This window comes from Microtus ochrogaster, chromosome 21 (assembly GCF_000317375.1).
Source record: "Microtus ochrogaster isolate Prairie Vole_2 chromosome 21, MicOch1.0, whole genome shotgun sequence".
Classification (NCBI taxonomy): Eukaryota; Metazoa; Chordata; class Mammalia; order Rodentia; family Cricetidae; genus Microtus; species Microtus ochrogaster.
Window position 1 is genome coordinate 5,262,794 of NC_022022.1, and position 27,091 is coordinate 5,289,884.

The 27,091-nt window shown below is 46.0% G+C and overlaps 1 protein-coding gene across 4 annotated transcripts in view; it reads right to left on the bottom strand.

Moving 5' to 3' along the window:
- The window catches only part of Bcl9 (B cell CLL/lymphoma 9), an 86,838-nt gene that overhangs the window by 22,977 nt on the left and 36,770 nt on the right, over positions 1-27,091 (bottom strand). The window contains exon 1 of one of the 4 annotated variants that reach the window (XM_026784013.1): positions 920-1,009. The exons of the other annotated variants lie outside the window; for them this stretch is intronic. The gene's annotated coding sequence lies outside the window, so the exon portion shown is untranslated. Of the gene's footprint in view, positions 1-919; positions 1,010-27,091 lie in introns of those variants that run through there. 4 annotated transcript variants of the gene reach the window in all.

A 27,091-nucleotide genomic window follows, 5' to 3' on the forward strand; every position in this document is an offset into this window, starting at 1 on the left:
AGCGGCAGCGGCGGCGCAGCGTCTCCCCCAGGCGGCGGCAGCAGCGGCGGCGGCGCCGTCCCACTCCCGCAGGCACACATAGGCTCCATTGTCCGCCGGCGCCTCCCCCTTTCCGGCTCCCCCTCCCGGGCCCGCCCCTTCCCCCTCCCCTTGGCCCTCCCCCCAGCCGCACCGCGCCACGAAAGGTACCGCGGGCCCCGCCTCGGACGCGAGCGGAGGCGCGCCCCTCCCCCGGCCCGCCAGGCGGGGAATGGGGCCCTGGCCCCGCCGCCGCCAGGTCCCGCCCCCTCCGGGGGAATGCCACCCGTCCCCCTGCCCGAACGCGCTCGATGGTACCAGCCCGCCGCGGCCTCCAGCCCCTCCCGCGCCTGGCCCGGGAGAAGCCGCCCTCGCCCCGCCCACCCTGAGGCCCCGCCCCCGTCTCGGTGCTGCACGAGGGCCCGCCCTGCAGGCCCCGCCCCTGCTTTGCATGGCCCCGCCCACCCCGCCCCCGCCCCAGTTAGTCACCGGGTCCCCGCGGTGACGCCCACTGCCCGCTTTAAAGCCGCAGAACCCTCTTTCTCAACTATAAGATCCTCCCGCAGGACCCGCGGGGCGGGTGGCGCGGCGGGGAGGTTCCCTTCCTTCCCTCGCCCTCCTCCCGACGCTCACTCACCCGGACTCCCCACGGCCTCCGGCAGTACTGGGAGCCACCGACGGGGACTAGAAAAGGCGCGGAAGGGGGAAGGGCAGAGTGGAATTTGGCCATCTTTGACAGAAACTAATTGGGAGCTGCTGAATGCACCGGTCTTCCCTCACTCTCTCGCCGCTCGGGGCCGGGCCTAGTCCCCAATTTTCATGCCACCTCCTCACACCTCTACGCAGCGATTCCGCCCTGGCTCTGCCAGCCCTCCCACCCGCCTCTTGGTGTCTGCTCTACCTTTGCTAGGGCCGGCTTTCTTCCCTCTGGAGAGCAGGCCCCCTCGGCTGGCGCTCTCCTCCCGCTTTTCCAGAGCGGACTCTCAGGGGTCCTGCAGGCGCGGTGGCTACTGCAAGGTCTCCTTCACCTCGGGCCCCGCCCCGCCCCGTTCTGCCTGGCCATCACTACCTAGGGTCCCCAGAGGGCACCTTCTGCCCTGGCTCCCAGGTCTTCCCCCCAACCGCAGTATTACTCCCTTAATGTTTCGGAAGAGCGTTGTTGTAGAGAATTGAAGCCGGTTCGTTCAGCCCTATTCCCAGTGAAGTGCGATGTTTGCTCTTTATATTGCACTTTTTTCACATCATGGTTTAAAGCTCAGATTACGGTTATTCCTATTTTGTGGGGCCGGTTTTACAACCATGAGCAGCCGTCTTTACTGTCTGCCCTTCCCCACGAAACCCTACTTTGCAGAGTCAATCTTAAAGATGTTTCTGTACCTCTGTGCACTGGTCAAAAGCTTTTCTAACACAGTTGAATGAATTCAGTCTACCTGAGAGGGTACATAATCTCCCTGAAGGTGGATGCAGGCAACACGGCCAAAAGACCTACCTACAAACTATCTGTTCTTCTCTTCCCATGGATTTAACCACGACAGCCTTTTCTGCCTCAGTTTTTCTGTTCATAAAGTAGGGAACCTTCCTTGCGGTGCCCTTTTAAGGAACAGTGCTGTTGTAAAGGATGGTATAAGAGAACCCTAAAAGACAAAGTTTGTTCGCTGCTTTCCAAACGACTCAGAACTCATGACTGGCCAAGTGAGTTAACATATAATTTCTCCCTGGCTTAGAATCTGAACAACTGTGGCAAGATATTTTCTCTTTGTGTTCTGTTGAGACTGAGTTTATACATTTTAAAGAGTCGGGTAGATCTAAATAATATAAACCTGAGAGCAAACAAAGGAGTTTAAATGACAAATAAAATTGTTTTGGGGGATTGGTTAGGGGTGTTGTCAATTATTTGGCCTTAGAAATTAGATTCAAGGCCAGGCGGTGGTGGCCCACACCTTTAATTCCGGCCCTTGGGAGGCAGAGGCAGGCGAATCTCAGTGAGTCGGAGGTCAGCCAGGTCTACAAAGCAGATACAGGACAGCCAAAACTGTTAAACGGAGAAACACTGTCTCGAAAAACCAGAGAGAGAAAGAGAGAGAGAGAGAGAGAGAGAGAGAGAGAGAGAGAGAGAGAGAGGAAAATAGATTCAACATAGCTAAGAACCTTTGTAAAAGAGGTGCAAGAAAAATCAGGTATGCATATGAGATAAGACAACCAAACCAGAAATATGTAAGAGACATTTGGGATTGCTAATGTAAGTAAAATGGTCTCAGATCATATAGAGTGTATCACTAAAAGGAAACCACTGCCAAAATACTTCTTTCCTAGTTAGGGTTACTATTGTTGTAATGAAACACATGACCAAAGCAACGTGGAGAGGAAAGTGTAGCACGGACAATAAAAACCCAGAGACAGGTATTGGGGTTCAACCTGAAAAACAAAAAAGCAAAGCAGCCAAGCCACTGAAGAAGTCTTACCTCTACCAAGGTTGGGCAACCACAGACTAAGCAGACTAAGCCTCTCACTCCTTCCATTTTATATTCCCTGTAGGGCTGGGATTAAAGATGTGACTCCCTAGTATGGGATTAAGGTGAGGCACTACTACCTGGATTTGTTCCTGCATTGATCTTGTGTAGCCCAGGATAGCCTTGATTTCACAGGGATCCATCCACTTCTGTCTCCCAAATCCTGGGGATAACACTGCCTGACCTCTAGTGGCTTAGCTTTGCCCTTCGATCTTTAGGCAAGCTTTATTTATTAAAACATAAATTAAATATCACTATAGGAAAGGGTTTATTTGGCTCATGCTTTCACATCACTGTTCATCATTGAAGGAAGTCAGGACAGGAGCTCAAACATGGCAGGAACCTGAAGGCAGGAGCTGATGCAGAGGCCATGGAGGGGCTTGTTCCTTGTTGTAATAGTCTGTCCTGTCCCTTTAAGAGACAAGCCCCGCCCACTCCCTCCCACATCCACTGAGGCAGGCTGATCTTCCCAGTCTGAACCCTTTCCTTTTCTATCTCTCCCCCAAAGAGGCAGTTTTTGCCTCTCTCCCTTCCCCCACTTCTCCCCTTCCCCCATTTCTCTCTCTCTCTCTCTGTTCTTCCTCCTCCTCCCCTTCCCTTCCATAACTCACTAAATAAATACCCAACCTCACTTTGCATGGTGTACCTATCCCTGTCTCTGTCTCTCACCCGCTGCATGGCTCCTGCAGCATAGTCTCATGCCTGCTGCCTGCCACAGCCCAGGGACCTGTGGCATGGTCTCATGGCCTGCTGCCCACTGCCACCACTTGGGGACCCTTCATCATTTTATCAGCGCCATTTTATTTAAACCATAACATTGGTACCGCCACTTGGTTTCCCAGTCATGGCACCAATGTAATGGTAAAAATAAAATGCTGCAGGTCCTTGAGTGGTGGCAGGCAGCGGGTCCTGAGACAAAGGCAGCCAGTCCTAGGCAAGCGGCTCCCAAGTAGCCCGTGAGCCATGAGGGCCAGCAGGTCCTAGGCAGGGAGCCACATGGTGGGTAAGAGACCTGGGGGGAGGGCAGCCAGTCCCATGAGGAGCCATAGCCACTGCAGGCACATCATGCAGAGAAAAGTGGGTATTTATTTAGTGGGTTGTGAAAGGGAAGAGAGGAAGGGAGAAGAGCAGAGAGAGAGAGGGAGAGAGAGAGAGAAACGGGGAGGAAGGAGAGAAGGGAGAGAGGCAAAACTGCCTCTTTAGGAGAGAGACAGAAAAGGAAAGGGCTCAGACTGGAAGCAGAAGATTAGTCTGCCTCAGTGGACAGGGAGGGGTGGGGCTCATCTCTTAAAGGGACAGGACAGACCATTACACTTGAGGCTTGCTCAACCTGCTTTCTTCTAGAACCCAGAACCACCAGTGGCAGGGATGGCACCACCCACAATGGACTGGGCTCTCTCTCATTAATTCACTAATCAAGAAAATGCCCTAAAGCCAGGTCTTATGGAGGCATTTTTCTCAATTGCAGATTTTCCTCCTTTAAGATAACTCTAGCTTGTGTCAGGCTGACCTAAAACTAGCCAACATAACTAGGGTATTCCAATTCAGGTCACCGCTAGTCAGCAAGCTAAACAATAAACAATGACAATAATGTACTTATAAAAAAGAAAAAGAGCCTTAACTACTTTTGCTACACAGTAAGCTTTCACACAGCCATGTGTTAAAGTTCAAAATTATTTGTGGAATGGAAAGGAAAATGAAGATGAGGATCATGCACAACACTGGGGTACAGGCAATGGCATCAAGACCTTAAGCCTGCTAGAAAGCAGCACGTGTGAAGGTTAGCTTCGCAGTCATGTTAGTTTAGCTATATTGCACACAGGACAGACATGTGTTTTAAATACCATTTATTCTGCACAATAGTTTTTTTGTTTTTTGTTTGTTTTCTAGAGCATTTTCTCTCTGAGTTTTCCGACCTGCACACGTCTCCTCTCACTGGACAAAGACTTGCTTTTGGTGTAAAAGGACCTGACACACTGGATACGCATAAAAGCTAAGGGATAATGGAGAGATCCTTCTAAAATATCTTGTAAACAGAGGGCTCATGGTGCTTATGCTACTCGAGAAACTCTGTGAAATCCTCCTTGCTCCAAATGGTAAGACTGATAATAATAAAGGCATTTCATAACCTGGATATGATTTTTCTCACTGAATCTTGCTTCTCATAAGGACAGTAAACATGCAGCAGCCTCCAAGCTGGGACGATGCAAGTCTGACTTCCTAGTTTTTCAACAGATTTGCAGTATTATTTAAATTTGTCTCCTGGCTTTCTGAACACCTATTTTCTCTCTTCCTTCCTTCCTTCCTTCCTTCCTTCCTTTCTCTTTCTTCCCTCATTCCTTCCTTCCTTTTTCCTTTGTTTTTGTTGTTCTTGTTGTTTGAGACAGGGTTTCTCTGTATAGCTCAGGCTGTCCTGGAACTCACTTTGTAGACCAGGCTGACTTCAGACTCAGAGATCCACCTGCCTCTGCCTCCTGAGTGCTGGGATTAAAGGCATGTGCCATCATTGCCCAGCCATGGACACCAATTTTCAAGTTGGAGGGACAAGTATTCTTGTTTCCTCCGTTCTTGATAAGCATGCCCAAATACTATGATTGAGAGAATCCATCTTGATTCTCAGATGACAGGTGTTTTAATATTTTTGTATGAATGTGGGTGTTTCACCTGCATAATGTCTGTGTATCACATGTGTGCGGTACCCACAGAGGCCAGAAGAGGGTGTCTGTCAGATCCCCTGGAACTGGAGATATAGAAGACCAGTGTAGCCACCATGTGAGTGCTAGGAATTGAACCTGGGCCCTCTGGGAGAGCAAGGCATGCTCTCATCTACTGAGCTGTCTCTGTAGCTGACAGTTTTGTTTGTTTGTTTGTTTGGTTTTTCGAGACAGGGTTTCTCTGTGGCTTTGGAGCCTGTCCTGGAACTAGCTCTGTAGACCAGGCTGGTCTCGAACTCACAGAGATCCGCCTGCCTCTGCCTCCTGAGTACTGGGATTAAAGGTGTGCGCCACCATCGCCCGGCTCTGTAGCTGACAGTTTTGATGTGGAAATTGAATGCTTTGCCAAGACTGTACCCACTGTGAGGGACTTGGATTTGAATCCAGGGCCCTAGAGCACTGTCCTAACTTCTAGGAACTGCTCATTCCCAACGTGTTTATGACTGACTGTAAGAGAGAACACCTTAAGGAGTCATGGAATTAAAACTAAGAAAGCTTAAGCCCTTGGGCCAGCTGGTGTCAGGGCTACAGGAGTTCCCAGTAAACTCTCGCTATGGTCAAGGCCTTCAGTATGCCCATAGTTTCTTATTGTTAGAGATCATTCCTTCCTAGTCTACTGTGCACTCCTCACTGTGCAGAATTGGTGAATTTCAAGGCTAAGGGAATGCCACTGAGGGTCACAATGACTGAAAAATGCAGGGTTAGACTGGAATGGCATCTTGTCACTTGCCCAATGCTGTGGCTATGGTGAGTTAGCCCAGATACTGCTTTGTAACCTGCCCTGAAAGAAAAACAACTCTCCATGAAAGTCCGTGGAGGAATCTCAGAGCTTCATCCTTGCCTGAAAACGCAGGGCTAACTATCCTCTTCATGCAGTAGGAGTCTGTCTGTATTCCTTCCCTCCGGCACCTTTGTCTGGAGCCACCAGCTCTCGGCATCCTGACTGTGAAGCTCTCATGGAGGTGACATGCAGAGCCTCCAAGAAAGTAACACCCTGTTTTATTCCATGTGTCAGCCTGTATGGTTGTATTTCTTATCTCATCATTGTATTCCCTAAAATCCCAGCTGTGTGACATTCAACCAGCTGTGTTCCAGAGCTCTAAGTGGCGGGCATGATGCTGACAATCTCCGCAGCTTCTCCAATCTGACTGTAGTCCACATAGCCTAACAAGTGGCAACCCTGTCTGCTTCAACAGCTTCTCCCAAAGGCTCCTCCCTAAAGCCCCTATGTATGTCTCCATACATAAAACACAAACAAATAACAACAACAAAAACCATGGATATTTAGCCTGCATGTATAGCTATGCATCATGTGTGCTTGATACCCTCAGAGGCCAGAAGAGAGAGTTGGATCCCCTAGAACTGGAATTAAATATGATCTTAAGCCACCATGTGGGTGCTGGGAATGGAACCCAAGTTCTCTGGAAGAGTAGCAGTGTTCTATACTGCTGTAACTGCTGCACCATCCCTGCATTGCTGAGTATTAAACCTAGGGACCAATGCCTGCCAAGCAGGAGCTCCACCACTGAGCTAACCTAGGTTTTCATACCAGCCCCTCAAACCTCTCATTAGAGTCCCACTCCCTCTCCCTTGTCAGTTTCCACTAATTCGTTATTCCACGTTTTCGTTTTTAACTGCTTCCCCAAACAACAATTCTAGATGCTTCTGCCACCCTCATTTGATTACCTTCCAGACCAGACATTTTCTTAGGCATCTTGTCCCTCATCTACACATGTTTAGTTTTTGCTCTTGGGCCTCTTCCATTTCACACAAACAATCTCTTTGCAGTTTCTCTGGACTTGTCCCCCAACCATTTCATGGTTTTTCACCACCACGGTTTGCATGCAGGTTGCTGCCCTTAGCCAGGCAGCCTCCCTTGGACCCTTGACCACCCAGCCTTCCAGCAGTGAAAGTCCCTACTGCCTGTGTGCATCTGTGCTTTTTTTCTACATTTGGGCTGCCAGACAGCACTAGCACAATCTTAAGCCAGAAAGTGGATCCCGAGCAAAATTCAGACAACGAAACATCAAGTGTATCTAGTAATCCTTTTATATGTTCTCATCGCTGCCAGGAAAGATGTTTCCCCAGAAAAGATCCCAATGTTGATCCGCACTGCTCCTACATTGCAAGGCCAGTCTTGTTTCCTCCCACCTTGGGAGAACCGTGCAAAGTTTTTAGTCTCTTATGTGACTTTTATCTCTTTCTTCAGTAATATCTTTAAGTGATACCCACTTCCCCTTTCTCTTCACCCAGAACCATTCAAAAGGTGAGTGGTTCCCTTGTTTGTAAATACTCCAGCCAGGTTACCAAAACACCCTCTGGATCCACCTAACCCAGCCTCCAAGTCCACCGGCAATGATATTCCCACCTCTGCCACCCTCCCGATCCACCTAACCCAGTCATCCACCACCAACGATATTCCCACCTCTGCCACCTTCCCGATCCATCCTAACCCAGCTGCCAAATATTCCCACCTCTGCCTTTTCCTCCAGTGTTTAGCTCCTAAGGGACTGCTTGCTGTTCTGGGTTTGTCTTCTTTGTTGACTTAGCTCGTCTCCCCACTCCTCAATGTGGTTGCTTCCTAAGATCCTTCATTCTTTGGTCTTCTTCCCTCTCATGCTCTCTCAAGTTTGGCCATCCCCTCTTTGCCTAGGACCAGCAAACCCAGGGTCTAGTTCAGGCCTTACTTGAATTTGATGCTGCATTCTAGCTCATCCCTGTGAAGAGGTCAGAACTGAATTCACCATCTGTCAAAGCCAAATCACCCTCCTCAATTCCCTGGAGTTTCCCTTAGGCCCCAAACTTTGGGAATAACCCTGATCTGTCTCCCCTGCTCTGTATATTCCTAGCCCCTGTGTTCATACACCCCTCCTCTAACCAATTTATTGTTTCTTCTGTTTCCAAGTCAGGACTGTTGGACAGACAATCCTGGTTCTAGTCTTCCTAAAGATGTCTATACAACTTTAGCTATATATACAAGGCCCGCTCCTCTAGCCAACTCTCATTGCTGAGGTCACCTTGGTTCTTTGGTGCCCATCTACTCTAAGGTCTAATAATGGTATAACAGCCATAATAGTGACTTTAGACCTATGGGAACCCGACTATTGAAGTTTGAACATTGAACTATACTCTGTAGCCAAGAAACTTCAGGTAACAGCCCCCTTTCTTCCTGTCTCACGCATTTCAGTTCTTTCTATCGCTGATTAGAAAACACACCTAAATATGAAGCCTCGAATACCACCAACCTCTTACGTCCCTGGGCCCCACCCCCAAACTTGAGAGCAGACTCTTATGCCTGTTTTATTTTTGAATCATTTATCATTGCTATATTTATCAAGCATCTACTAAATGCAGAGCATGTTGAGGCAAAAAAAAAAAAAAAAAGATTTAGATGTGCAATCCTGTGTTTGAGGTTCATCAGACTTGGAGAATTCATTCATTAAAAAATTAAAATGTTGAGTAACTGCCCATTATGTGCCTCGTGCAAAGTGCTAAAGAATCAAAATAGAAAAGGAAATAGAAGGCATTTCTTCCCCCCTCCCCCGGTGTTGGAATCTGGGGTGGTCTACCTAGTTAGGAATACTGATAAGTAGACATTTATAATCAGTTATAATAATTGATATGGATAAATACCGGGTGGCGGATGCATGCAAAAGAGATGTATCCAGGTAGACAGGAGAATTAATGCAAAAACAAAACCAAGCAGAGTCTTCCGAATGCGTAAGAGTCAGCAAGAGTCAGCGAAGCTGAGGACTCAGCGATGGGCAAGGGCTCGGCTGTGCGACAATGTATATAAATAGCCACAAGGCAAGAAAGGAGGTGATAAATAAACAGCCGAGCAGAGGCAAAGAAGCAAGATGGCAATCAGAAGAGAGCTGCTATTCCAGTGGGGAGGGCTACGGGAACCTTGCTTCCTTGAGGTGGAGGCATTTGAGGCAAACTGAAGGTCAGGTAGGTTGGGACAGGCAGCTGAGCCAGCACCACCCGCCCTCCATGCAATGTCCTGCTCAGCAGAGGGACAGCACCTTTTCTGCTGTGATGACGTTGAGGTTTTCCTCATAAAGCGCCCTCCTCTGCTTTCCCCGACGAGCATCTGATGAGAGCTACCTCTGGGTAGAGGGGCTCTTGGTGAAGCTGCCTAAATTTGAATCCCAGCTCTGCCACCAGGAAGCTGTGACCTTAGGAAAAGAACTTGACTATGGCAGACCTTGTGGCATGGAGTAATGGTATCCCTCTTCCTCAAGCATTGTGGGAATAAACGACCCTGAGGGGCTACATACAAATAGTGCCCGAGACAAAGAAAATAGTAACCGAGACCCCAGAGATGTTGGTTATTGTTAGGTTTGGTTCTCTCCAGATGGTCCAGAGTGGGATGAGCTGGAGAGAGAGATTTTAGGGGTACTCAGTTTCACTCACTGAGATCTCTTAGCACATTCCTTTCAATTCCATTAGAAATTCATACCTTTGGATATAAGATATCGCTTCCCCAAGCCTTTGGGGGGAAACACAATAAAGGGTTAACTCCACTTTATTCTGAGAAACTATCTGGCCATAGTCACATCCTCCATAGTTACAGACTGCAGCAAAGGAATATTATGGGTCATATGAACGAAAGGGCTAACTCTGAAACCTAGAGGTCTTTCTTCAGAAACTGAAGCCAGGCAGATGCTCAGAGGGCTTTCCGAGGGGGACAGCCCTTCTGGGATTGGAGGAAGGGTTTGGAATTGCAGAGAAACCCCAAGAAGTCAGAGGAAAACAAAAACAAGGGCTTTAGTGCCCAGAGAGGCAGGCTTTGTCTACTGAAGCAGCCCTGACCTTGATTTGGGGTCTTCATCACCCCCCTTCTCCACTCTGTGCTGCTTGAGAATAAGTAATTTTGATCAGCATCAGTCTCGACTCATAGGAATTGAGGGCGCTATACAGGTGACCAAAGACCCTGGGCTACATTTTTTTATTATTTTGCATGTTTGATCTTCTATCATCGATCATTTGTGTTAAATTAAGCAGGAGTGAGGGAGAGTGCAATAGAAACTGAAGACATCTTACAGCTCGACTGAGGAAACAACAATAAAAAATGTTTAATAACAGTTAAGAGCTTAATTGAATTACAGGCATGCTAAAAACCACAGGTTTCCCCAGAAAAGAAAAACAAAGCCTGAGTCAAGAGTCTGGGGAAAGGAATGACAATTTCCTGAAGGGCCAAAGGTTAAAGTGACCTTGTAAGAATGTGACCGGGTGGATGCAGGAGGAAAGGATGGCCAGGAGGGACAGGCAAGGTGCCATGTCAGACACTAGAAAAGGACACAGTAGCTGCGTAGCTGTGAATCAGAAAACAGGAATGACAAAGGATATTAGAAATGATCAGAGTGGCAGCTGTCTTTTACAGAGCTGTTAGCACAGGCCAGCCACGCGCCCAAACAATTCATCTTATTTAATACTCAGAAAACCCCGTGAGGTACGAACTGCTTTATGGGAGTAAGGGCCTTTCTTATTCAGAAAGGCAAGTGACTAAAACCTGCAGCTAAGTGTGGAGCTGAGGTTAAAAGCAGTTGGTTTGAGGTGGAGCTGGCTCAGTCCACCCGGCAGCCTCTGTCTGGACATGTGGTAGGGTAAATGTAAGGGGAACTGGGGCTGCAGAGGTGGCTTAGCGGCTAGGAGCACTTGCCGAAGAGGACCCAGGTTTGATTCTCAAGCATCCACCGCAGCTGGCTCACAACCACCTGCAATTCTAGCTTCAGGAGATCTTATGCGTTCTTCTGGCCTCCAAGGGCACCTGCACACAAGGGCATACATCCTCAAAGACTTATACACATAAAAGAAGAGAAATTAAACCTCTTTTTAAAGATACGGTGAGAACTGATTAAAAGAAACCATCTAGCAAAAGCATATATAAAAGATAAACTGCTAATTTAAAAAAGAAGCGAAAAGGTTACAGTTGACTCAACAACTGTTGTGCAACAGTCTCCTTACAGCATCCTTCCGACTGTGACTTTTAATTGTGTACCCACTTCACAGATGAACACACCAATCTGGAGAGGGTAAATAACTTGCTCCTGCCTCACAGCTGTTAAATAGCACAGAGATTCCGACTTAAATGTGAGGCTAGGGGCGATACCTGTGCTGTACCTGCCTCCCCTTGAGTATGGGAAACCCACGTAGCTCTCACGTGCACAGCATTCTTCAAAGCATTTCCACATTCTCAGCCACGTGTGATCCTTATGCAAACCACGTGACAGGGCCAGGAGATGGCTGGCCCCTAAGAAGCGGTAATAACACAATCATTAACACTCGAAGCCAATGCTGATTTGAGTGCTCTCCCCGTACCTGGCGTCATGCTAAGGGCTTTCTAAGCTAATTCTATTAGAGAACAACTCTATAACTCCGCTTCTATTATTAGCTCACTTTGCTCATGAGAAAAATGGGGGCTCGGGGAGGTTAATGAAGGAACAGGGCTTTGAGAAGCTACAGGACCAGCTCACGGTCACGTGATGACCAAGGCTGCTGCTGAGGATGCGCAGAGTTCCCTGGCTTCACACCCGCACCTGCCCCTTTCATTGCATGTTGCTATTCTACCTATTAACCTGCAGCAGCATAGGGATGGGAGGTTTGCAGAGCAAACAGCTGGCGAGGAAAGCAGCTAAACTATACATCTAGGGTTAGATCCCTGGGTATGAGATGATGTAGACCCTGAGAGGGAAAGGAGGACATTGTGGAGCTGGCCGAGAGCAACACTGTAGCAGTTGCCTTCTGCGGGGCATTAGCAGGGGTGAAGTGGGGGGGGGGCAGGACTAACAAACTGTATTTCTAGCTTAGAAACTGGTAGAAAAAGGCACTGTGGTCAGAAAAGGAAGGGCTAAAAAATCCCCCGATTTGCATTGAGATGCCACCACATACCAACTAGGGATGGCTACAATGAAAAGTAGGCAATACCAAGTGTTGGTGAGGACAGATCCCAGCTCCCTACCTCCCTCCCTTCCCCCCTCTCTTCTGTATAGGAATGTAAAATAATGCAGCCACCTTTAAATATAATTTTCTTGTTTCTTAAGACATTAAACCTGGTTAGGCGGTCGTAGCACAGATCTCTGAGTTCAAGGCCAGCCTGGTCTACAGAGTGAGTTCCAGGATAGCCAGGGCTACACAGAGAAATCTTGTCTCAAAAAAGTAAAAAAAAAGTTAGACCTGAGTTTTCCATGTGTCCCAACAGTTCTAATTCTAGATTTCTACCTAGGAGAAGTAAAAACATATTCCCCAAAAATCTTGCCTGTGAGTCTTCACAGCAAGTCAAAAAGTAGAAATGACCTAGATGCTCAGTTGATAAACATTTACGTATTTGGTTTACAGATGAGCATTTATTTGATTTATGTATGTACAAACCAAATGTGGTACATCTGCACACCGGGACATCGTTTATCAGAAAAGAAAAAAAAAATAACACTGACACACTGGAGTGTAAATGTATCTCGAAATTACTGTGCTAAATGAAAGTTGTGATGTTCAAAACCACAACCAAGCCAAACCAAAACAAACCTTGTGTGTTGTTTGAATTCACAGATAGTATGGGAGGGAATGAGGACTCATCACAATGGGAATTTGGGGAGGTGGTAGTGTGGGGATTAAACTCTGGGCCTTGTGTGCTAGGCGTGTGATCATCTCCTGAGCTATGTCTCCTACCTACGCACAAGCAGCCATTGTATGAAGCAAATGCGTGAGAGCCACAGGATGACAGTGGACAGCACGAGGAAGTGGCCTATTTATGAAAGTGAAGAAATAAGAGGTAAAATTTAGAATTATGAGTGGAAGAAGAGACCCCCCTCCGCATCAGGGAGGTGACAGCAGAAGCTGGAGACCAGAGGGGACAGCTGGATGAATTCCGCAGACGAAAAGGCGTGCAAGAGACTAAGAAGACGCATAGGCAATGCCTCAGCATCTACCTTAAAGACAACGATCTAAGGCCCAGGGAGATGGCTCAGTAGCTAAGAGTACTTCCTGCCCGCACAGGAGGACCAGAGTCCAGACTCCGGCACCCACAATGTTCTGGTTATACCACTGCTATCACCTCAGCTCTGCAGTGGGTGGAGACAGAAGATCTCTAGGGTGTGCTGTCTTCCAGCCTAGCTGAGAAAACACCAGCTCCAGGTTCAGTGAGCCCTGTCTTAAAGGAATACACAGCTGGTGAGTGACAGAGGAGGGTACACAATGCCCTCTTCTAGTCTCTGGACGTATACATAGGCACATACAATTACATACATGTACACATATGCCCAACAGAGACATACAGTCACACACATGACAATAAATAAACAAACAGATAAATAAGTAAAATCTTTAACTAGAGTTTTAAGAAGTCAGTGTCAACATCTTGGTAACAATGTGCCCTGCTCCTATTAGACTTTACTTACATCCCTTAAGCCCTGGATGGCTTAAACTGTGGGCTATGGCCAGCTGTGGCGCAGTTGGAAAGTGGGGGGAGGGAGGGTATAACAGAAACATTGGCAATAGTGAAAGGTTCCTAAATTCACAACAATCAAAAGTAATTCAAAATTCAAATGCACAGTGAGCCCAACTTGAGCACCCAGTATGGTCAACCTGCCCTGCCCCAATCACATGACACCAACAACAGGGGCTTGAAATACCTAGCTCACAGTTCAGACTAGCATATGTTACGAATTGCAGCGGTCTTTCTCGCACACAAAAAGATTTCTGATCTTGTAGGAACGTAATGGTTTACGGGAAGCAAAGACTTTTCATATTTTCCTACTGTCATTCTTCAGCGTGGAAATATCAAGTGAGTGTGACTTTGAACAGTATTGTGTCAGTGCGTTTAGTTTAAGAAACTATTAGTCAAGCCGGGCGGTGGTGGCGCACGCCTTTAATCCCAGCACTCGGGAGGCAGAGGCAGGCAGATCTCTGTGAGTTCGAGACCAGCCTGGTCTACAAGAGCTAGCTCCAGGACAGGCTCCAAAACCACATAGAAATCCTGCCTCGAAAAACCAAAAAAAAACCAAAAAAAAAAAAAAAAGAAACTATTAGTCATGCCCTTAATTTCACAAGTATTTATTAATACTTCATTAATAATTATTGATAATTCATACGATCTGTTTTGCTTATAGGAGAGCTAGAACTGTATAAATTATCTGTGGCTTTTAGTTGGGAACATTTAGAAAAAGTCATGTATGTATAACACAAAGACACTTGAATGTTCGTACCTGTTTTCACTCTCGTTTTGAGTCTTTAATTAAAGTTATATCCTCTAGATTTTAGTTTAAATAACTTTTTGTTATTGTTTTATGAGACAGGGTTTCTTGTGTCGCCCTGGCCGCCCTGGAACTCGCTGTGGAGACCCGGGCTGGCCTCGAATCAGAGATCCACCTGCCTCTGCCTCCCGAGGGCTGGAATTAAAGGCCTGCTCGGCCACTGCTTTTGCCACAGCCAGCTACTACTACCACCACCCAGCTAATTTGAATAACTCAATCTGTCAGACTTCAAAAAGTGGATTTTGCTGTTTTCTTGGAAAAATAATTTGGAAAAACAGTGGCTCTAGTTGATAGTCTTCTTTGGTAATCTGCCTGGTGGCAGCCTAGCATTAGTAACTAATCTAACGCGGTTTCTCCTCAACAGCATAGGGCTTGTTGGGTGCCTGGTAAAACTGGGAGGGAACCGTTGCCGGGTTTGTCTCCCCTGTGCATTGAGCTCAAACAAAAGCATATCACTCTCTAAAAATCCTTCTGCCTGAGTGGCTAGAGTTTCATAAAAGCCATTAAGTGAATTTTGGTTTGGGATTAGGACAGAATTTCCAAAATGGCCTTAAACATGCTCCGTCATCACCTGCTGACTATTGAAGGGATGTGGCATTTTCAACATTGACAATCGTGAAATCATATCCACTGACACAGAGAAACACTGGAGAGGCTCTGCATCCTGCAGCATCAAATATTCAACCAGGATTTAATTCTTTATATATAAAACCAACAAGCACATCTGTCTCATTAATATGCGAATTTGCTTTCATCTTTAATAAATGGTAAAGTTATACGCATATCAAAAACTGCTCTAAAATATATTTTTATGACACATTTTTAGTAAATGATTATTTTATAGAGCTATATATCCAGGGTGGCCTACAGATTTGTCAGATGAAAACAGGTCACAAATACAGAAGGTTCAAAAAGCCAAAAGCCTTCTTTCACTGAGAGCAGAGTTATGTGCCCAGCCCCTGCTCCGCCCCAAATCCTAGGCTAAATCTGCCTGTGGAAAGTCACCTCTAAGTGACTTCATATACAGGGTAACTTGGAATGGACTGAAAACTTTTCTCTGTGTTTGGTGTCAAAAAGAGAATTATACGAACACTTAGACCCAAACTAGTTATCACGCCAACATTAGGGAATAGCCCCCCAGCAGCGGGATGAGAGAGGTCATCTCAGTCTTCAGCTAAGATAACTATCGGATGGAGCATCCTGGGATCAAGCTCTTTGCCCCAGGACTGAACTCTGAAACCAGAAGGAACACAGAGACTTTGAGGAGAATTGTGCAATTTATTTCCTTCATGTAATGTAGCTGGGTCTGCAGCTCAGCGGCAGAGTCTAAGCATGCGTGAGACTGCGGGTTGGATTCCTAGCACCCCCCACCCCCAACCCAGATGAATAACAAGAGGTCAAGGTAATATGAGCAGCCTAAGATTTTTTTTTTTTTTTTGGTCAGTAAGACCACAGATAATCCAAATACCATAAATCGTCATCACTATGACAATATTATAGTAGAAATTGGACCTGCCCAAAGTCTTTATTAATGCCTAAATAAGAAGCATAAATATTATTATATTGCAAATTTTGTGTGTCTATTTAGACCATTGTGTTTCGTTTTAACTAGCTTTTAATTGTATGTATTTAATTTTTTGTACTTAAAATAATTCTGTTCATAAGTTTTACAAGACTGGGTCCCATTGCACATAAGCCCTCAATGACCCTGGGGTAGAGGAACCTTTCCTGGTTCCCATCTTGAACCACTACCAGAAAAAAAAAAAAAGAAAGAAAGAAAGAAAAGCCTTTCCCAAAGCCTGAGATCCCACCATTAGAGAACATTCCCTTTGGGTTTTTAAGATTCCCATTAAAATGCAAATGCCCCCGAAGGAGAAGAACTTCTCCTAGTGTTATTAGTTAACCCCTTAAATGGGGTTGTTTAGCAGCTAGCTGAGCGCAGCATCCTACAATTCAATTAAACAAACGTTTATTGACCTGCGGCCACCGGGAAGGATCCAGGCTTGGGGGATAGGGAGCCCATCGATCCTCCTCTGTTCCTCCCCTCAAGGATGTTTGCACTCTAGCAGGGGAAATAAAATAGGTTCAAAAGAGACAGAGCAGAAAAACCCGCTTTCCCAGACTTGCAAAGAGCAAAGTCAGCTCTGCGGGAGAGATGGCTGAGGAGACAAGGCAAGCATTTCTGTGAGTGTGTTCTAGACAGGCTGAGTCTGGTCTCGGTGCTAGGCCTGTGCTAGATCCTCAGAATACAAGCCTTCCATATTCACTGCCCGGGGTTGAGGAGGAACAGGTGAAACACAAGTTAGTTGCTGTTGTGGGCTTCTCTGTCGGGATGTAACAGCCCAGGGAAACACACAGCGAGAGAGCTTCCGGGCCCAAGATAGAATACGGCATGGTGATCAACGTGCCAAGAAGTAGGCTCAGTCCAGAAGAGCTCCTGAAGGCGTACTAAGGAGCCTATACCGAGGATGCTGGGGGTTCTCGGGTTAGTGGGGGAACCGCATAAGAGATGAGACCAGTAGTAGGAAAGACCTAATACCAACGGAAGTGCTTTTTATCCGTCCCTTTCCAGACAATCAGAAGGCTGTTAACAGGAGCAGAGGATAACTGATTTGTTCTTAAATGTAACATGAGAAAAAACTTCAACAAGTGGGGACAGGGTTGGGAGAAAGACTTTCCTGGCTTGCTGAGATAGGCACCAACTGAACCAGAGCACCGTGGGGTCCCCAAAGCGCACAGTGGGTGGTCCACCTGAAAGCTTGGTGACAGGAAGGTGTGTGCAGGTGCGGCCGGGGGAAGGCAGAGTAGATCTGTTGAGCTAGACCCTCCATGGCTTGCCTACTCTCCTGGTGTTCTTGCTGCTCCGTGCCTGGATTGGTTGAAAAGAATGGTGGGCTGGAATGGAGGGGTGTACTTTTAACACAAGGGTGGGGGTGGGGGCGAAATCAGAAGGATCCCGGCCATGGCAGGACTTAGGGCAGCGTGCCAATTTAGGATGCAGTGTGTGGAGACCCAGCTCAGGGCTACTCCACCGGCCCACGCAAGGGTCATGGGGCCTGGCTTGTGGAAATGGCAGAGGAAGCGAAGGCTGAGGACAGATGTAACTGATATCCGGGTGGGAAGGAAAGCTGAGTCACAGGTAACGTCAGAGAGTGGAGGTGGGTGTTGGGAGTACCTGGGGCTTCTATGAGGAAAGCAGGGACTAAGATGCTTGGGAAGGAGGATGATGTATGTTAGGCAGGAAGCGTTCAGCACAGAGAACCCAGTGAGTCATAATTTCGATTCGGGGTGAGCATCCCGCTGTAGAGGGAAGAAGGATGGGGTCCGGGTGTTACAAATGACACCGGACACAGGCTGAACTTATTACCACTATGTTAAGGGTCCCCTAACAAGAGGGCAAGCGGGAACTGTGGCTCAGTCAAGTTCCCCTTTTCGCTTCAGGAGCTCCTGGTCTGTTTTCTTGCCGTAAAATCCAGGCAATGACAAAACCTATCACCCACTCATCTCCCTTGGGAGAGCTGCAGCGAGCAACCGATGTACATGCACAAAGAAGTTTAAAGCTCTCCGCAAGAACGAAGTGTGCTAGAAATGCTAAGCAATGATAAATTCACCGCGATAGTAAACAAGGTGCTTTTTAAAGAGCAAGTGAAGTTAACCAGGTACTAACTTTGAGTTATATAGACTCTAACAACAGGTAATTAAATCTAAACTCCTGAGTTGAGTTCTCTCATTAGAAAGTCTCAGAGTGACCCTAATACCTTCATCAAACCGAGTACTAGAGTATATAGCAATTAATTAACACGAACATTACTTTATTATCCCTTTCCTTTCTTCGTATCCTGCTCTGCCACCAATATCAGGAGACACCCAACAGGCAGTCCCCACCTCCAAACTGCACTCTTTGTCACGCCCCTGAGGCACAGCTCTTGGCAGAATGGTGCCATATAAAATATTCAGACCCTAGGTAGAATGTGTGCAGGCTACAAGGGGAGATGGCTGCCCAGACACTAACGCGGGGAAAGGAAAAAAATACAAACCCGAAGGGATCCACTATTAAAACGACAAAGACAACAAATCTAGTTTTAACGAAAGGAACACATCTCTAATTATAAGTTCCACGCATAGCAAAGCCCTTCTCATACCCCCCCCCAAGCCCCGCTTCCCTGAAGAGCGGACCTGGTAAGTAATAACTCCCCTTCTCTGTGGTAAAATCCAATTTTCACACCTGGTAAATGAAATAACTCCACTGTGAACCAAGGGCAGGTTGGGGTGAGCGGCTAACAGAAGGTTAGGGGATCGGAATCGTGTAACGGCTCTTCTGGGAGCCCCTTCCTGAGATTTGCTCTTTTTATGCTGGTTGATGCTGTTTGGCCAGAAAACCTCTAACCTGTGAGGTTACGAAGCATAAGCCTTTATCGCTTGCAGTGGTTGTGAATGAGCTCCAAGGCTCCTGGTTCACGTATGGGAGGACCTGGCCCTTGCGCTGTCTGTGGGTTGGCAGGGACTGCTCCTGTTCGCTCGTGTACTTTTCGTAGATAAACCTGCACCACATTCCTGACTTGCTAACCAAGAGAAGGGATGCTGCTGCCAAAACTCACAGCCACAATGGACGAAGCAGAATCAACAGCCACACTACAGGCAACTCCACCCACATGGGAGGAACCGAAAAACCCAAACACAAACCCAAAATTCTAGCCAGAGTCTCTGTCTTGTGTAGACCTAAGGAAGAGAAATAAAATGGATGTCACAAGGAATTAGCCATGACTATGTACACACACACTTACACACACACACACACACACACACTTACACAATTGACAACCATTAGAATGTGGAGCAGAAACATATCACAGGACAATAGGGATTTAGCAGAGGTGACATATAAACGAAGAAAAATTATTACACAACAAATAATACTGGAACAGTTGTTCTCCTGTTCAGGAGTAAATTTAAAATCTCATCTCATACAACATGAAATCCCATAGCTGAAGACATGTGTGCGTAGAAATGGATCCGTTAAGTATAACTCCAGCAGCACAGATATTAAGGGCATCATTGAATAAATGGGACCTCCTGAGACTGAGAAGCTTCTGTAAAGCAAAGGACACTGTCACTAAGACAAAAAGGCAACCCACTTACTGGGAGAAGATCTTCACCAACCCCACAACTGACAAAGGTCTGATCTCCAAAATATATAAAGAACTCAAGAAACTAGACCGTAAAAGGCTAATCAACCCAATTATAAAATGGGGCACTGAGCTGAACAGAGAATTCTCAACAGAAGAAATTCAAATGACCAAAAGTCACTTAAGATCATGATCAACTTCCTTAGAGATCAGGGAAATGCAAATCAAGACAACTTTAAGATACCATCTTACACCTGTCAGAATGGCTAAAATAAAAAACACCAATGATAGCCTTTGCTGGAGAGGTTGTGGAGAAAGGGGTACACTCATCCATTGCTGGTGGGAATGCAAACTTGTGCAATCACTTTGGAAAGCAGTGTGGCGGTTTCTCAGGAAATTCGGGATCAACCTACCCCTGGACCCAGCAATACCGCTCTTGGGATTATACCCAAGAGATGCCCTATCATACAACAAAAGTATATGCTCAACTATGTTCATAGCAGCATTGTTTGTAATAGCCAGAACCTGGAAACAACCTAGATGCCCTTCAATGGAAGAATGGATGAAGAAAGTATGGAATATATACTACTCAGCTGTAAAAAACAATGGCTTCTTGAATTTTGCATACAAATGGATGGAAATAGAAAACACTATCCTGAGTGAGGTAAGCCAGACCCAAAAAGAGGAACATGGGATGTACTCACTCATATTTGGTTTCTAGCCATAAATAAAGGTCATTGAGCCTATAAAAAAAAAAAGAAAAAAAAAGAAATGGATCCGTTAAAATAAAATGAAGCGGATGTAAATATATATTTATATCAACTTGGCCACAGGGATAGATGGACATTCTTAGAATCAACTCAAAGAAAAAAAATAATTGGATTTTATTTCATATGAATGCAAAATTCTGTACATGAAAATATCACAAAATTAAAAGACAGAGAAGCTGATGGAACAAAGCATTTCCGATAAATGTGACTGAAAATTAATTAATATTTTAGTGTATAAAGAACTCTTAGATTGATGCGATGGCTCGGCGTGTAAAAGCACCTGCTGCCTCCTGAATTTCAGCTCTGAAACTCACATTTTAAAGGTACCAAAATTTGCCCTCTAACCTCCACATCCTTCATACATATGGGGATGCACGCGTACACAGAAATAAATAAATACGTGTAATTTTTAAGGTCTTCCGAAAAGAATTCCTAAAACAATGAAAAATACAAATAAAATGTAAATGACCTGAGTCTAGTTTTAAGATTTCATACAGGATAGTAGTAGAAAAATATCACTTAAATTCATGAAAAAGCTCATAATAATAATCAAGAAAATATACCCATGTTTTGTTTAACATGAGGGCTAGGCACTTGGTGAACAACACACTGCCTCGGGTAGTGCAGGCTGACCTCGAACACAGCACACAGCTGAACATGATGCTGAACACCCAGTCTCTACTTCTATGCCCCCAGCACACCAAGACTGGAGCTAAAGCCTCCACACTCAGTTTATCCAACGGAGAGGGGTTGGGGCCAGGGCTTCACACTTTCAAGATCAGCACTGCACCTAATGTATGGATTATCAAATGGACATTTTCATGTGCCACACTGAAGACTGCACACTTGGGCACCAATCAATAAACCGCTTTCTGTAAAAGGCTCATAGTAATTGTTTCAGGGCTTGCGGGTCACACAGTCTTTGTAGTAAAAACAACCAAAGATGGTATGTAAATAAAGCAATATGCCCGAGCTTCAAATATACTGCATTTGTGGACATTCCAACATGAATTTCACATCACTTTTATTTGTCTGAAATGTTATTTTCCTTTTGTACTTTGCTAAGCATGTATACAGCCAAATACATCCATAGCTCCTGAGCTATACTAACACAAACTGGGATAGATTTGGCTCCCAGGCCTTCTTCTGAGAGCCCCCTCTCCCCGTACCAAAGCAGTCACTAGAACCCTTATAGTTGCCGCTGTCTACAAGAGAGACTTTCAAAAGGCCACTCTCAGGCTTAGCAATAAAGTAATTGGGTACAAACATCATTTAAAACAAAAAGTTCAAGTTCATCTTCTTTGTCCTAATTGCTGTAATAATTCTTTTTTTCTGGGGATAATTTATAAGGCAAAAGGAAATAGGAAATGCAGTCAGAATTTTACAAAAAGGCATCTAGAATCATTAAACCTCAGTACATTCAGATGATGAAATATTATATAGATATAAATCTTTATGGTATGCAAGAAAATGCTCAGGACAAAGAAAAAACAACAACAACAAAACAAAAAAAGACCTACCTGAAAAAAAAATCAGAAAAATAGGCTTATCTTTCTATGCCAGTTTGCAAATGTGTACGTACACACACACACTCAGATAGGGTCATTTTTCTTTCATTTCCTTTACAATTCAGGTTATTTGTATTTTTAGTCTTTCCAGAAGTTCTTTTTAAAAGCTCTTCTTAAATTCAATTTACTACTTATTTACTGTTCTGATTCTCTACTGTGAATGACTTTCACTTTTGTGATCTGGGAAGTATACAAATTATTATATCTTAAAAAAAAAAAAGATCCGGAGAAACATCCAGATTTGGAAGTTGGCACAGAAAAAAAAAAAAAAAAGCTTTTCAAATTCAACCTTGATGTACAATCCAGATAAAACTGCAATGTAAACCAGACCCAGGCAACTGAGAGCCACCAGGATCTAAAATTCATGCAAAATCACCACAGAAGTGGTGGCGGCGGGGGTGGGGTAGGGGTCTGATCAAAAGCAGCTGAGGCCTGGAATCTGCAACCAGCCCTCCAGTGAACCACACACCCAGAAAAAGCAACCTGAGACTGAAGGCTTCATGAGGATCCAGGGTCTGGGGCATAGGGAGGCTGGGGGACTTAGAAGCCTCTTTTTCCTACCCCTCTGATACCTGAACAATAGAACCCAAACAACCCCCCTTTCAGACTTCAGAGGAACAGGGTTCAACAGCTAACTCTTTTGTTGTTGAGAGGCTTGGCTTCTGCCTTCCAGGGGTTAATAGTACTTTAGACCTTGATGTGTGTACCTTTTCCTCAAGTCTGCGGGCAGCAGGGGGTGCGGAGGGCAGTTGGTGGAATGGGGGGGTTCTCCTAAAGAATTTAGTATTTCACAGTCTTGTTCAGAAGGTGAACATGTAAGGAAAGCTTGGGTATCATTTTGGGGAGTTCGCTGTACCCCAGGCAACATGATGGTTGTGCATCTGCCACTTGGTTCAGTTCTAAAAGTCTCCCATAAAGAGGCCTAAGTGGTTGTCATAGCAGACAGACATAACATAACCACCTGCAGTTTAAAGGGGCTCAGTATTCAGCTCCCGGTCATCTTCGTAATTATCCACATTTGAAAGCAGAATTCAAGCAGAATTGCCACTGAAGCCTGAAGTTCTTCTAAAACTAGGTTTCAAAGTGGCAAGGTAGTTCGTGTATGCTGATAACAAGTACATCCGGAACACAAAGTTCAAGATCATAGGATGACTTACTGGCTTGCTTTCTTTTACTTTCTGGCTTCAATTTCCCACCTATAAAAAACAGGAGCAGTAAAACACCTACAACTCAGGAATAATACAAGAGAAAAAAACCAAAACAACAAAAACTCCAAAGCACACAACAGACCCTCAATAAAAGGGCCAGAACTACTAATAACCTTTGCTAAGTCAAAACATTCACAAAGAGAGTTGACATGAAGGAGGGCAACTGTGAGGTCACGGGGAAGGGGACTTTCCTCTCCCTCCATTCCCAGAGCCTTCCAAGGCTTCCCTTTTCTCTTTTAGGACAACAGGTGTGAACCTGGACGGACTTTATAGCGTGTTTACCCTTTAAAATTCAAGTCTAAACTTCGTAAGACCGCAGCCGGCTGTAGGTGGTGCCTGTGGAACTGGGCAGGGGTGAACAGCTTTTGCTAAAGGCAGCCTGAATCTCACCGAGCCCCAGAGATGGCCAAAGGACAGACTGAAAAGTAGCAACGTCCTTCATTTCCTTTGCGGTTTAAACCTAAACCACAGCTCCTCCCCGGTCGGCCAGAGTGCTTGCTTTATACACATTGAGATGTGAGTCGGGCTTTCTTCCCTCTACTGTCCCTGGTTTCCCCACCATACGGAGGCATGTCCTCGGCGTCTGCAGCACACGGCAGCGCTTTTGAGCAGTTCTCCCGGCTCATCTATTCTATGCACAGCTGCCTCCAGGAGCGTCTTCTTCGGAGTGATTTCAATACCCGAGCCGGGGGCATAGAGGCAAGAGGATGAATAAGCGGATTGTGCTTCATTTAGTGAAAAGAGGAAGCACATTCTGCTCTGCAATGAATGAGAACATCGGGATTTCTAGGGAGAGACGAATGGAGAAAATGGGATGGATGTGCTGTGTTTGCTTCCTAAGAGAAAGGAGGATGAATGAAAGGAGAAATAAATTCAATGCTCGAGCCAAGGAGAGCAAAACCAGAAAACCCCGCAAAGTGACAAGGTAGCAAGCCTGTCTCCTGCCGGCTGCTGCTGTTCTCCAGTTAATATCTGCCAGACTTAGCGTTCTTGAGAGCGCTGTTGGGATAATGGGCCCCACTCAGCGTCACGTGAGTTCTCCATCTCAGGCAAGGGACAGGATTTCAACCATATCACACACAGCTCTCATTACTCGCAAGGCAACGATCTTACCGAGGAGAGCAGCACAAGCCGTAAACACAAGTACTTAGGAAGGCAAAGCTCTTAGGTGTGAGTGTCCCTGCGCGTGCGTCAGCCGGAGATGGCCTCAGCTGCCTGGCGTTTCCCAGACTAGATCTGAGAGGCCCTTTGGGATAGCAGCGACTGTAAGAGACCCATCCTCTGGTGCACCGTCCTCACTAGAGGGGTGAACAGCAGTCGGGGCTGAAGGATCTATAAAGTATCATCCACGTCCAGAGCATTTCTCTTTGAATTGGCAGAGAAAGAAGTCTGCTTCTGAGAGGTTTATGACCTCTTCGGGAAACCAATATACCCTAAATCAGAATTTCCCCTCTAGCAGGTCTAGGGATTTTGAACCAAATATAGGGATTTTCAAGTCTAGAGAAAACCTTAGGCATATCATTCCATCCCAGCCCAGTCCCTCCTTCCATCTTTTAGATTAAAACTTTAAAAATTAAAACCTAAAGGAGGTGAATGGCTATCCCCTCACTCACAGTAACTTAGCAGAGATGGAATCATATCCCCCAACTCAGTCTTGATATCCTTTCCTTTACTTCAGGAGTAATAAGTAGAACAAATAAAATAAGTACGCTCGCAGTGTGACACAAACCACGGGCGCAGAAACACGGCGGAATGTGAAGTCTCAAGCGAGTTCTTCCAGAAAAGTCAGTTCAGCTGAGAGCCCGAGAAAAAGGGCTGCGTGTGCACGGTCAGACGCTTCTCGAATCCAACAGCCATCTTTGGAATGCCTAATAGGTGCAGAGCATCTGACAGGAGGGGAGGGAAGCCAGGAAGCCTCATCACGAGGCCCTGCTCTCAAGACAGCTGTGCCAAATTTATCAGCTCAGGGAGTAACTGAAGTCACGCAGCCATTAGCCAGCAAGAGGGAAAAACTGACCCTTGACAGGAGAGAGAACCAGTTGGAGCCGGAGCTGGAACCAGAGTCGGAGTTGGACCCGAAGTCTAGAGTGTGCGCCTTTAATCCTAGCACGCACACGGCAGAGGCAGGCAGATTTCTGAGTTCCAGGCCAGCCAGGGCTACCTAGAGACCCTGTCTCAACAACTACAACTACAACTAATGCTACCACTGCCTGGCAGTGTTGAGGGCATATAACTTGAAGGAAAAAAATTCAAATGATATAAAGGCAGCAGTTCTCAACCTGTAGGTCACAACCCCCATGGGCTTTGCATATCAGATATTCACATTATGATTCATAACAGTAGCAAAATTACAGTTATGAAGTGGCAACAATATAATCTTATGGTTGTGGTCAGCACAACACGAGGAACTGCATTAAAGGGTCGCAGCGCTAGAAAGGTTGAGAACCACTGGATTAAGTTCTCAGAGGGGGAAGCCTTTTAAGTTTAATTTGAGTGGACGTGGGCGTGTGTGGTGTGGGGAACCAACTCATATTTTTAAAATTCTTGGCTGTGGGGGCTGATATTGGTTGCCAACTTGATTGCGTGTGGAATCAGCTGCAACACAAGCGGCTCAGGAGGGACTTTCTTCATCGGTGTGTTCGAAACCATGAAGCTCCATCCATCTTAAATGCAGGTAGGAGCCTCTAATGGGAACTGAGATGAAAGGCTTGGGAGAAGGAAATTCTGTACTTGGCCTGCTTGCCCTCCCCCTCACTGACAAATCCATCTACCCTGCTGCCACAGCGCGCTCTCACCCATACCAGAACTAACTCCCGTAGCATTCAGGCATAAGTTAGTACAGACAGACATACAGACAGAAGACCAACAGACTCCTCCAGGCCTTTAACACTTGATCAGTACTGCTGAGATGTCCAGCCTTGTAGACTGAGCAACTACTGGATTCTAGACCTCTCCAGCGTGGAGCAGCCATTGCTGGACGACCTAGAACTACATCCGATGATGAGTCAATATAATAAGCCCCATCTAACATATGTCTTTACTCCCTCAGTTCTGTTCCTTCAGGGAACTCTAAGTCATTCCCCACAGATATGATTTTATTCATCAGAGTGGTTATAGTCATATTTAGAACTGGAGTTGAAAAGACATTTAAACATCCACAGCATCACTACACATTCATCTTTAAAAGGCGTAGCTGCTAGGCTCAGAAAACTCCAAAAGTGACGTGAGCTAGCAGCTGTCCAACATTAAACTGAAAATTCAAGATCTAGAGCTAGGAATGATGGCGCACACTTTCAATTCCAGGACTGGACTCTGGAAGCAAAGATCAGCCTGATCTACAAAGCGAGTTCCAGGGTAGCCAGGGCTACACAGAGAAACCCTGTCTCAATAAAACAAAAGTAGAAACCAAGGTCTGCATAACTAAGCAAAAATTTTAAGCCGGGCAGTGGTGGCATGCATGCCTTTAACCCCAGCACTTGGGAGGCAGAGGCAGGCGGATCTTTGTGAGTTCAAGGCCAGCCTGGTCTATAAGAGCTAGTTCCAGGACATGTTCCAAAGCAAGCACAAATTTTGCCTTTTTGAATTATTTGTTTTGTTGTTTTTGTTTTTGTTGTTGTTTTTCAAGATAGGATTTCTCTGTAACTTCGGTGCCTGTCCTGGAACTAGCTCTTGTAAATCAAGCTGGCATCGAACTCACAGAGATCCTCTGCCTCCCGAGTGCTGGGATTAAAGACGTGTGCCACCATCTCCGGGCTGAAAACCAGCATCCCTCTACCGTAGCCATCAGCTGTATTTTCCAAGCCAAAAATTAAGACTCAAAATAAACTTGTGAGCCGGGCGATGGTGGCTTACGCCTTTAATCCCAGCACTCGGGAGGCAGAGGCAGGCAGATCTCTGTGAGTTCGAGACCAGCCTGGTCTACA